The sequence below is a fragment of the Serinus canaria genome, chromosome 2, assembly GCF_022539315.1.
Source record: "Serinus canaria isolate serCan28SL12 chromosome 2, serCan2020, whole genome shotgun sequence".
In the NCBI taxonomy this organism is placed as follows: Eukaryota; Metazoa; Chordata; class Aves; order Passeriformes; family Fringillidae; genus Serinus; species Serinus canaria.
This window is the reverse complement of record NC_066315.1, coordinates 37,450,854-37,462,183: the sequence shown is the minus strand read 5'-3', so window position 1 is coordinate 37,462,183 and position 11,330 is coordinate 37,450,854.

Below are 11,330 nucleotides of genomic sequence, written 5' to 3'. Positions count from 1 at the left end.
TCTTATCAAATGTTTGAGAATCCCTGAAGATTGAATTATGAAAAGCTGTAGTGAAATGTGTCAAATAAGTGAAGGATAATGAGAAATGATCCATTCCTTTGAGCATTTTATGGCAAGGGCCTTGGGGAGCACTTTAGAGCAAAACATAACCAATAGTCTAATCCCTGTATTTTCTCTGTGGAACTTTTGATGGAAATTGCTATCAATATCCATCAATATTTGTGTGTTTATTTATATGTGCACTGAATGACAGGTCACATTTATAGCAATGAATCTGAATTCTATATTTGTACATTTATATAAACGCACACACACATCCACACACACATAGATGTATATGTAACAGGAAATGAGTCTGAATTCCTGCTCTGATCTTTACATATGGAGCTGAGTGGATAAGAGCAGAGTCTTTGAGAAAATCTATTAGGAGACAGGCACACCTGTTAGCTTTACCTTTCTTATGTGGAACTTCAGTTCTGTGAAGTCTCAGCACAGGAGCACCTCAAGTATTAATTGTTTCCTCCTGGTCTGCATTTAACTGGAGCAATATCATTGCAAACAGCTTCTGCACTCAGCAGAGTGCTAACTAAAATGTAGCAAAATGATTGGCTTCTGATATCAATAACTTATTGTTCCTGCATGCTGTGACAAGAGTGGGAGGAGATGAAAGACTTGGTGTGGAAATGTGGAAAATAAGAAAGGAGCTGAGCCTTTAAGGTCCAGTCTGAAAAGGCAGAAAATTGTGATACTGGAGAGCTTGTGCTGAGGATCAAGGGCAGCAGAAATCACCTTGTGTATATAAACAAAAACATGGACAAAAAACTTTGCATTCTCTGGCACAGTTTAAGGAAGAAACAGAGAAAGCTGCAATGAACTCTGCAGCAGATACAGATCACAAGGGACATGTGACAGCTTGTGGTTTGTGAGCTGTTCTCACATGGGCTTTATTCTCACAGATGCTCACCAGCAGAAGGATGAAAAGGTAGTGTCCCTGAAGCAGTCTTTGTTATGTCTCATCTCACAAATCATTGCAAAACTGGATGAATGGGAAAAGCCAGTAGATTATTTCAGTACAAACCCATGAAAAGCTTTCTCAAGAAGGAATCAGACAATAAAGAAAACTGTTAGTAGTTGCTAGAATTTGAAAACTGAAGGTAAATAACAGGGAAGCCCGGATGATAAACCCAAAAATATTAAATAGTTGTAAAGAAAAATTACACAGGCTGTTGAAGGGCTTTATTAATTGCATTCAATGGGGATGTTAAAAATAGAAGTGAGAAAAGGACTAAGACTGATGTCAGCAAGTATTTAGACCTAAACTTACAGCACAAAAAAATTAAACCAAATTAAAAGCGATCTTGCCATAATGGCTGGATAATTAAACAGATGTTCTTGCAAGTAGAAGCAGCAGACTTTTTCAATGTTTGGAAAACTGAAACAGAGGGAAAAGATCTGCAATGAGTCCTGATGGTGTTATTAAACAGGGACATAGAAATAACATCTTCAACTTTGCTGATAAGATGGGTAGATCATATTTATGCAATTGCATGATTTAGTAGAGGCACAAATAATTTCTTGCTTTTAATTTTGCTCTTTCATGTAGCTTGAAAAATATCTTTTGATAAAAGTTTTCTCAGTTTATGCTGCCTTTTGTAGATCTTTGTTGCTGCCAATACGTAACACAAGAAAAAGAATTTGTGGAACATGAAAACTTAGAAATTGGGAAATATTATTGTTCCTATTGTTTTTCTTTTAAAATGTTAATCTGCTTTTAAAATCAGCAGTGTTGAAAGGTTATTTGGAGTGGGACTAGCAAAGTAAGTGATACAGTGGCCTGCAGAAATCACTGGCATTCTATAGAATTAGTCTATTCACAGTAGATTTCAGATACAAAGATTCCTTTAGATACGTCATTGATACACTCCTTTTTTAACAGAATCAGAGTCATTTTGTTTACCTTAACCTATTAGGGATTAGAATTATAAATAACACACTGAGGTTTCCAGCATTTTCATGTATTTGTAGTAATAGTGTAGGTTGTGAATGGTCAAATTGTTACCAACAGCAAACCATGATTGCTACAGGTATTCAACAGTTCTCAGGAGTAATTACTGAGAAAAAAAAAATGTTTTTCAGAAAGGGAAAAAAGCTTTGATTACTCTGAATTAAAAGTAAAACCAAATAAACCCACTATTGTCCTACAGATGTCAGGCAGGCAAAATTCCCCTTGAATAGATGAGAATTAACATAGCCTTGAGTCCAAAATGACCTCTCCATTCATATTTTCAGGGAATTTTAAATATGAGGAAGGCTGTTCACACAATCAGAACTCAGTATCTGCAAGAACATAAACAACATTTCCACCTCAGACTGAGCAGGTTTGGACTGGGCTTCTGGCTGACTTCTGGCCACATGCTTTGTGGTGGCCCCTTCTCCCAGACCAGATTCTGTAGAACCAGTTTCACACCTTTGAAAGACATTTTTTACTTTATTTTCTAAGTTCTAACCATTATCTGCGATTTAAAACAAATACTTTTTCTCTGTTTTATATTGTCTCCCAATGTCATCATTAAAGCTTGGCATAAATAAATGGGTATTTTTAAAAGCTAGCAGACCAAGTTTAATCCCAAACTACAAAATCAGAAATCTCTAATAAGTTGATCATGAAAAAAAAAGTCACTGCTTTGTTCATGGTGAATTTAGGATTGAAAGATCAGCTAGAAATAGCTCTAGTATACAGACAGTAAAAAGAACAAAAGAATCTTTATTTATTTGTTATGGCTCAGGCTATTAATTGCTGCTTAAAAGTAATCAGTATTTGTGCAAACAGTTAAGGAGGAATCTTTAAACATGGAAGGGAAAAATTTTTGGAGGTACATAGGTACATATCTTCCTTAGCCAAGGGGAAACCTTGGAGTGTCATGAAGATGTTATGGAAGAAATTGGTGCATAAATTTTTGTGGAATAGAAGAGAGGCAAGTGGGAAAATAGAAAGGGAGAATGACATAACACAATCACACTTTGTATAATCCAAAATTACCTCTTGACATTCAGTCAAAACTTATGCATGACAAGCATTTAGACTCTGGATCTCCTGGGCCATGCAGAATTGGTATAGCTAGTGAGATTCTTCCAATTACAAACACTCCCTGCTCCTCAACCAGAATGGCAGAGGGTCATTTTCAAGGCCTATCAGAGCAGTGATGTTTGGGCATCATTTTGAGCAAGTAGGGACAGAGAAATGTTGAAGAGAAACAGATGTTTCAGCTATGATAGCAGAGCTTAAATGTGGAAAGAGAGGAAAAAAAATCCATTCTCTTGGTGATGTTTGGCAGTAAGACATCCCTCTGGATGTGAGAATGTAAGGAAAAAACCTGACTTGATGGTGATGTTTAAGCCATAGACCTAAAGAAATTATTAGTAAGGGGAAGTTGTTGACGACAAACTAAAAGAAAAAGACGCAAAAAAAGGCAGGGCAAGAGAAAAATGGAGGGAAGAATAGGTGAGAAAGAAAAATGTAAAAAATTCTCAGGAGAACTTTCAAACTCATTGTCTCATGTTAAAACTTTGCCTTTGTAGAACTTGCTCTAGAACACAGCCAGGGCTTCAGCACTTCTCAGATGCAGGCAAGCAATCTCTATGATTTCTGTCAATTCTCCCTCTTAATGTCAGTGTGGTTGGCCAGTGAACAAAGTCAGCCTGTGAGGTTGACACCACTCTGTATAATGGACCATAGTTGGGTTTGTAATTATTTTATCTATTTGCTCCATTGCATTTCTTTCTGTTGTAATTTTGGTTTCCCTGATACATTTTAAGTATATTTTGTAAAACAAGAAATTATTAATGAAGAAGGACATCTACTGTTCCAGCTGTGTTGGAAGAGGTAAGAATAGAGAGGGACTCAGATAAATAAGTGTTTATAAAACATTCTTCAGCAGTATTAGCTGGCAGGATCTCTTTAAAATCTGTGACAAACCTGGGAATAGAACAGAGATCAAAAATAAAGTTCAGCTTTAAATATGTCTTCTAATAGTTTTTCACTCTTTTTTTTCCTTTAATACATTTTTCTCCTTTTAATTGAGACCTCAAGGGAAGGAAGAATATTATAATTTATGATAATGAATTTCAGTCCCTGGCCTTGTTTTCCCTCTTCTGGTGTCCTGGTACCAAGACTTATTTTTGCTGGGTTATGAAGAAGGGGAAAAGATCTACTAAAAGTGCTGTGCCAGGAAGAAACTGTTTAAAAAAAAAAATTGCAGGTAAGATGTATAATGAGATAGTCAATGGTTTCCATACACCTAAGGCCCTTGCAGCATTTCAGAGCCATTAGGAAAACCAGGATTCTTTAAAGAATCTGAAAGTGAAGATTGAGTCAGTCACTAGGTGGGAATTTTCTGCAAGGTGCCCCCTAAATCTGTTGTTCCCAAGATCTGAAATGAGAGTGTCATGAGACCAGATCCTATTTGAATGCAGGACACAGGCAGCACCCACATGTGGAAATTTGCATCCCATGGGAATATTGTTCAAGCTGGAGTAGAAATTGCAGCCTTGGCATTGATTACTGGAGGCTCAGTTTCAAGGCAAGTGCAGTGGTCAGGCTTGACCCTTTAACATTAGAGAAGATAGAGCAGATCCCATAATCTTTTTTTTTTTTTTTTGGACCAGAAGTGTAACTGATAAATTAGGAAGTCTTTCCTGATGCAGTTATTGCTGAACTAGATTTAGTTCCTGAGGCAAAAAGGCAGCTGGTCCTGATAGATCATTTGTGAGTAGAAATGAACATTTTATTAATTGAAAAAAGCCTTTATTTCCCCTGACACTTGTGGATTTGAAAGCATATTTATGTAGATTTCTTCCTTTTAATCTGGCCACAGTGATGACATTAAATTATTTTAATTCCTACTACTCTATATTCAGAAGTGGTTTTCGGCCTGCAGCTCACACAGCCTTGAATATCCACAGGTTATTTTTGAGTGTGCTGTGAAAAGTAAATTAAGAACAACAAAATTACTCTCAGAATTATGGAAATTTTATATTCTCTATGCAAATTCTGCCCCCTCCTAAAATCTTTTTAAGTGGTTAATAACAAAAAATAAAAAAAAAAAGCTTCTCTGGGGAAGAGCAAGAGTAAATATCAGTTCAGGTTACTTGGCTTTAAATTTTTTTGCTTTACAATTTTATCATCATGCAGGAAGAGAACACTAACTTATTGCTAGAAATGATGTATTATAATAAATGAAGGATGAAATGTTCTTGTACATACAACAATAATATGCCTGCTTTGCAATTTGGTATTACAGTCTTAGGACAAAAACTATAACATGACTGGGCAAAAGGATTGTGCAGATCTTTCATTTATGTGAAAGCATTAGGAAAAAGTGTTAATTTCTGGTGGATGTAGTTTCCATAAAGAAATCCTAATTTTCTTTTGACCATTCATTGAAAATAATTTTGAGCTTTTTACACAACCAAACAAATGTCAGTAAAAAGCTACTATGAATTTCCTGGCTGAATTAAAGGTTCTGTTAATGCTCAGTATCCTTCTTCTGCTTCAGCTCTGAAAAGAGACTTGTGCCATGTGCAACCAGTTACAGAGATAAAGACTTTACCTTCTGCAATATATTTAGAGCAAGGACTGACTTCTTTTGTGTTCTCTGTAGGCATGAGTTCATGGTCAGTGCTACACAAATAAAATTTACAAACTTTTTTTTTTTTTATTTTAAATATGCCCCTTTCAGTTCTTTAATACAGGCAATTCAGGAATTTATTTGCTCAGTGAAATGTGTTTCTAGGTTTTTAATTTTGTTTTCTATTAAATTTGTAACAGTTTCTTGTCCACATAAAAAGATGTGATCTTGATCTAATTTGTATGAAGGTTTTTGTTCTCATATTCTGGAGGCTGCTGTCCATGAAGAAGAGATGAATTCAAGTCCCTGATTCATTTTAAATAAATACATATGAATGTTTATAATTCCACACAAACATGTTTGTATAAATATTTAATATAAATCTCTCCTTGTAAATTCCTTTGCTTCCAGCTGTTGGCTCCATGACTGTTGTGACTTGAATTTTTGTCAATATCAAGCAGTGGTACTTAAGCTCCCTGTAAGCAAGTAAACATCAGAGCCAGGATCTGCAGAGCTGTGAGCTGTTCCCAGTCCCTCACAGCATGATCCAGCTCTGTTGGGTGCACTGATAGCTGTTCTGCTTCCCAAGGAAGTCTAAGGCTTTATGCTCTGTGAAGCCATAAATGTCCCTATCTTTTTCTTTTTCTTTTTTTTTCTTTTTCTTTTTTTTTTTTTTTGGGTAACATAGGTCCCTGAAAATCTGCAGTAATTTTTGGGTGGGTTAAAGCTGTGACAATCCAATTTCTGTAAATATTTTAGAGTATTATAAAAGCTGTAATGGCTGAAATGGATTTAATTCCTATACTTAGTGTAAGATTAGAAGGTAAAAGTCTGTCTGGATTGGATGCTCAGGAGCAGAGGAGTTTGCTAATTAGATTTAATTTTGTCAGCCTGTGGTGCTTGATAAAATTCAAATCAAACACTCTGTTGACATGGCAAGCTATGTAAAGCAGTGCCAAACTGTAAAGAAAATAAAAAAGAAACCGACACTTGGTTTCTGACAGGAGGTACTGTCTGCCCAGCATTAACCTACCTCAATAAAATCCCTACTGGGGATTTTATTCTCTGTTTTTGTCTATCTCTATTGTTACACTCTCATTTGACTCCAGATTTCTCCACAGTGGCCACTGTTGCTGCTTTGTGTGCCCATCTCAAGGAAGGTGACAATTCTGCTGGAAACAATGTCTCTGGCTGTATGTGGTTGGTATGACATTAATGAAAGATCCAGGGGAGGGAGAGTTGCTGTGACAGGAGAAGTGTGCCTGAAACAGATGCACATTTGAGATTTAGAGAGGGTAGATAGTAAGGACTGTTAGGAATTGAAGTGATTTTTTAAAAAAATAAAATAAAAAAGAGGTTAAAGTTTGGGTGGCCTCAGGCAGAGAATATAGTTTGAAATAGAGAAGCACAGAGGCTGGCAACAAGAGGAAGGCACTCTGGAGTGAAGAAGTGAACTGATAGTAAAATAGAAGGTATTCTGCATAATAGATGTCTCATCTGAACCACCAGTGTTCCAGTGTAACATTCCTGGAGATCAGCCTGCTGGAGAGAGGTGAGATACTGTGAGGAGCCCTAGGAATGTCAAATCACCTGTCAGACAAAGTATATGAACATGGTGTTCATAAATATTCTAGTGCATTACCAAAGCAGGAGCTAAGCTGTGTCTGCTTGAGGAAGAGGATGAATTCTGTCTTTACCTGATAGGATTTTCTACCTAGGAAATTATGCTGACTTCTGTGCTGTGATCAGACCTATTAATTATCAATTCCTCTTTCATACAAGCTGTCTGTACTGAGTCCTGAGGCAGGATACCAGAGAGCAGAGAGGTACCTTTGACTGCTGTGAACATGAAGCACAGCTTGGCACACTTCAAATATCTGTGATTCTTTTTCCCTTCCTCAGTCTCTTCCAAAAATACCTTAGGGCACAGCTGATCCTCTTTTGTTTGTAGGGTCTCTAGCACTTTGTTCATGAACTAGGGCTTTGAAGCTCTAAAGCTCTACTATGTTTAACACAGGTTACTTTTTTTTTTTTTTTTTTTTTTTTTTTAAGAAGATATGGGCTTTTATATTAAGCCATATTATGTTTGACTTGTCTTTCTCATCCCTCTAAGGATAAAAAGAAGTTGCTGGGCACACACATAAGAGTATGTACAGGGGACAGGAAAGTTGCAGAGGAATACTGGGGATGGATAGCTCTGACAGTCTGAGTTACTGTGACTTCACCAGATCTGTTGTGTCACAGTGACTGACTGTGTACATGTCCTTGTCCACCAGGGACAGACAGCAAGACAAAATATTTTAGCTTCAAGCCTCTTCCAGCATAGTAATGCTGTTGTATGTTTAAGCTACTTGCTGTTTTTCAATTATAGAATTTTTTTTCCTAATAAAATAAAATATTACACCGTGTCCTGATGGACTGAATATTCTACAAATGAGCCAGCCTTTCCACTGCCCTGTTCATTAGTGGAATTACTCTCAGCAAAGCTATTTAGTATTTATATCTTGGCAAGTAGTGACTTAGGATTGTGGAGAGCACAGTGCAGGTCATTGTCACAAGAGTGGACCCCCCCATTCCAAGGTGTGAGGCTTGTAATTTATAGCAGCAGTTAAGGGGCAGCCATGCACTAATAATAATTTAATCGCAGCTCAAAACTTTTCTAGGCTTCTTTGCCAAACTGCACTCCATATTGCTGTGGCTAAATTTGCTGTTAGAGCTGGAGCTGGCTGATGGAAAGCTGCCTCACTGTTGTGAGATTTAAGCATACTACTGGCTTTCCTGGAACTTTCTATATGCCCACCTCTTTTTTTTTAGAGAATTTATGTAAAATTTTAAGTAATTTAAGTGCTTTGAAAAATCTACTTGTAATCTCAGTGCTGAGAAACTGTGAGTGGAAAGATGCTTATGAGGTTACATTGGGTAAAGCCTTTGGCACTGTTCACTGCAGCCATAAAAATTCAATGAGGAAATGATGAAATTGGGTCATAGGAAATTGTTCCAGCAGGAAACTCAAAACTATAAAAGTAAATAAATATTGCTGTCTTGTGCAATGTTAATGACAATTTGGAAAAAAGATACTTTAGACCTTTTTGTCCAGATATTGGGAAAAAAAATTGCATCATGCCATTTAAACTATTTTCCTTGTGATAAACTCAAGGGTGGGGCAAAAATCTCAGCATCCTTTCAGTCTCACTCACTCTAAAATGACTGGAATAAGTCTCTGTGCAGCAGGACAGAGTTTGTTCATGAAGCTCCCTTTTTTGCTTAGCAGACTTATAAAGACAATATGCTATGGAAGATGATCATGGGAAGTCTTGTACACACTCCTGGTGTGACTCAGAAAAGCTTTACAAAATGAGGCTTGTCTAAATATTCTGCATTATAACTAAAAATGTTTTTAAAAAAGTTACATGTAGATCAGAGAACACTGTAAAGTCCAGTGGCAAGTTTGCTCAAATTAAACCCATTTGCCAGGTCTTGCGAAAAATTAGTGTTCATTAGAGTTGTTCTAGAAACAGTTACCAGAGTTTGTCATGCAGTATTTCTTCATTGTACTGAAAAAGTGAAGCACAACCTAACATAAATGTTTACTTTTGCTTGACTCATTTTGATGTGCATTTATTGGTGCAGACCTGTGGCTCTCTTTGGGTGAAATTTCTCTCTCTGCAGAGCAGAAACACTTATGTTACAATTAAACCCCTATTTTCAGTGCTCAAGTGGGACTTCCATGGTTCATAGACCCTGTGTTGAAGTAATTTGCATGTTATTACTGTTTCACTGCTTTGTGCCTGAAGTAGGTTGTACCATGCTCTTGGCCAGTATTTCTGGGAGTAACACACCTTAAGGCAGCAGATAATTTTCCAAATAGGCAGAGGGTAAAAGGAAGATATCTGGATTTTCATGTGGCTATTTTTAGTGTTCATCCTTGCTGTTTAATTCCCTGTGACATGGCAGTTGTACAAAACATATTCTAATGAAAAGCACAGGTTGTAATTTTTGTTTTCTTTTCTCAAGTCAAAGACCTCTTTTATGGCTTTCTTCTGAGTCAGAACAAGAGCAGTATAGTGAATTTAAATGCACTGGAAGGGTTAATCCAGAATTGTTTCTTCTGAATAATCTTTTGTGTTTCCTGCTTTTTTCTTTAAATACTTCCAGCTGCATGACTACTGTAATAGCTATCCTAATTTCCAACCAATGGCCAAGAAAACATGAAACTTCTCTCTGAGGCAGTTTGATTCTTGGTTTTCCATTTGGCTTCAGTGAGAGCTAAACCACATGTTTAAGATTCTAATAGCAAATAAAGGTTTCTGATAACCACAGTGGTGTTAATTTATAATCCCTACTAAAATTTTCTGTCCTTTCCTGACGAGTACCACAAATGAGCAAAATGTTTCTTACAAGCTCTTTTGAGTTATGCATGTATGACAAGAACAGAGAAGGCAACCTTTTGAAATGATAGTGAAATTTGGTGTGCAAGAGCATGTCACAGTTGCTGACGAGCTGAACTCCACACACTTGGCTCAGGAAGGGTACACATATTGAAATTAAGTTTCTATTCTTAGTCATTAGGAAAGAGAACAAAAACAAAACAATCTCACTGTTTTTTAGTGAGCCTGATACAATGGATACATCAGAATCAGTAGCACTGAAAGTAATGGTGTGAGGCTGCTTGCACCATTACTCTGCAGACATTTCTCTTGCCCATTCCCCCACTTCTCACAGAACTTAATCTTGGTGGTTTATTCCTTCTGTCACATCGAGAGACAATTTTGCAAAAATAATTTTTTCCCATCAGGTATGACATGGATAGGTTTCTTTTTGTGGAGCTGGGAGGTACCAGTGAAAATTAGCAGCTCAGGAAATAAAACCCCAAACTCTTAAGGACTGTTAAATTCTTAATACTGAGCTAAAATGAGAGTGACAGCTGTCATTTAATGCTTTAGGATGTCTACACCCAACCTCTTTTCCTAGCTGAGTCAAGGCTCTGATCAGGCTGCTTTTACTTTTCCTGCCTTCTGGCTGTTGTGCTTACTCAGACTCTAAATTTTCTGTGCAGCAAGTGCTTGTGCAGTGCATGGTGTGCACAGTGCAACGGGGTCATCGTTCCTCTTTTTGCTTTGGAGTCATAAGCTCAGAGGTGGCTATAGTGATTATGTACAGCCAGCCTTAGAACTATTGGTTCTACTACAAAAAAAACCCAAAAAAACTAAAAACCAAAAAACTAAATCACCCAAAATATATCCAGTATTTCACTGCTCGGTGTGTGAGGTATAAGGACTGCAGAGGGTGAAAAGAGAAGGAGAGAAGGAGAAGGGAATGAATACCACCAGAGATGACTAAGTTATGGGTCTAGGGTCAGCTAAGCAGCTACAGACAGTAACCTGACTTTCTTTGGGGCACATCATCTGCTTTTACACTGGCCTACTTAGATGGCAGTGCATTTCCCTGAGATACTCCTCCAGAAGCAGTTAGGACTGTGGAAAGACTCTGTCAGCACTAGCTGCTTTGGCACACATTATGAGTTTTATGGTACAGTAGAGGCTTTGTTGCAGAGCCTGCACCCTCATTGTCCATGGTCAGATTGTAGACTATATTTGTACTGTTAAGTGCCTGTCCAATTTTTGTTCCATCTCATAAGTCAGGAGGGAGAATATGTCTGTTAGGAAACCCCAGAATAGGCACAAGGAAGTATTTGGAACAAAT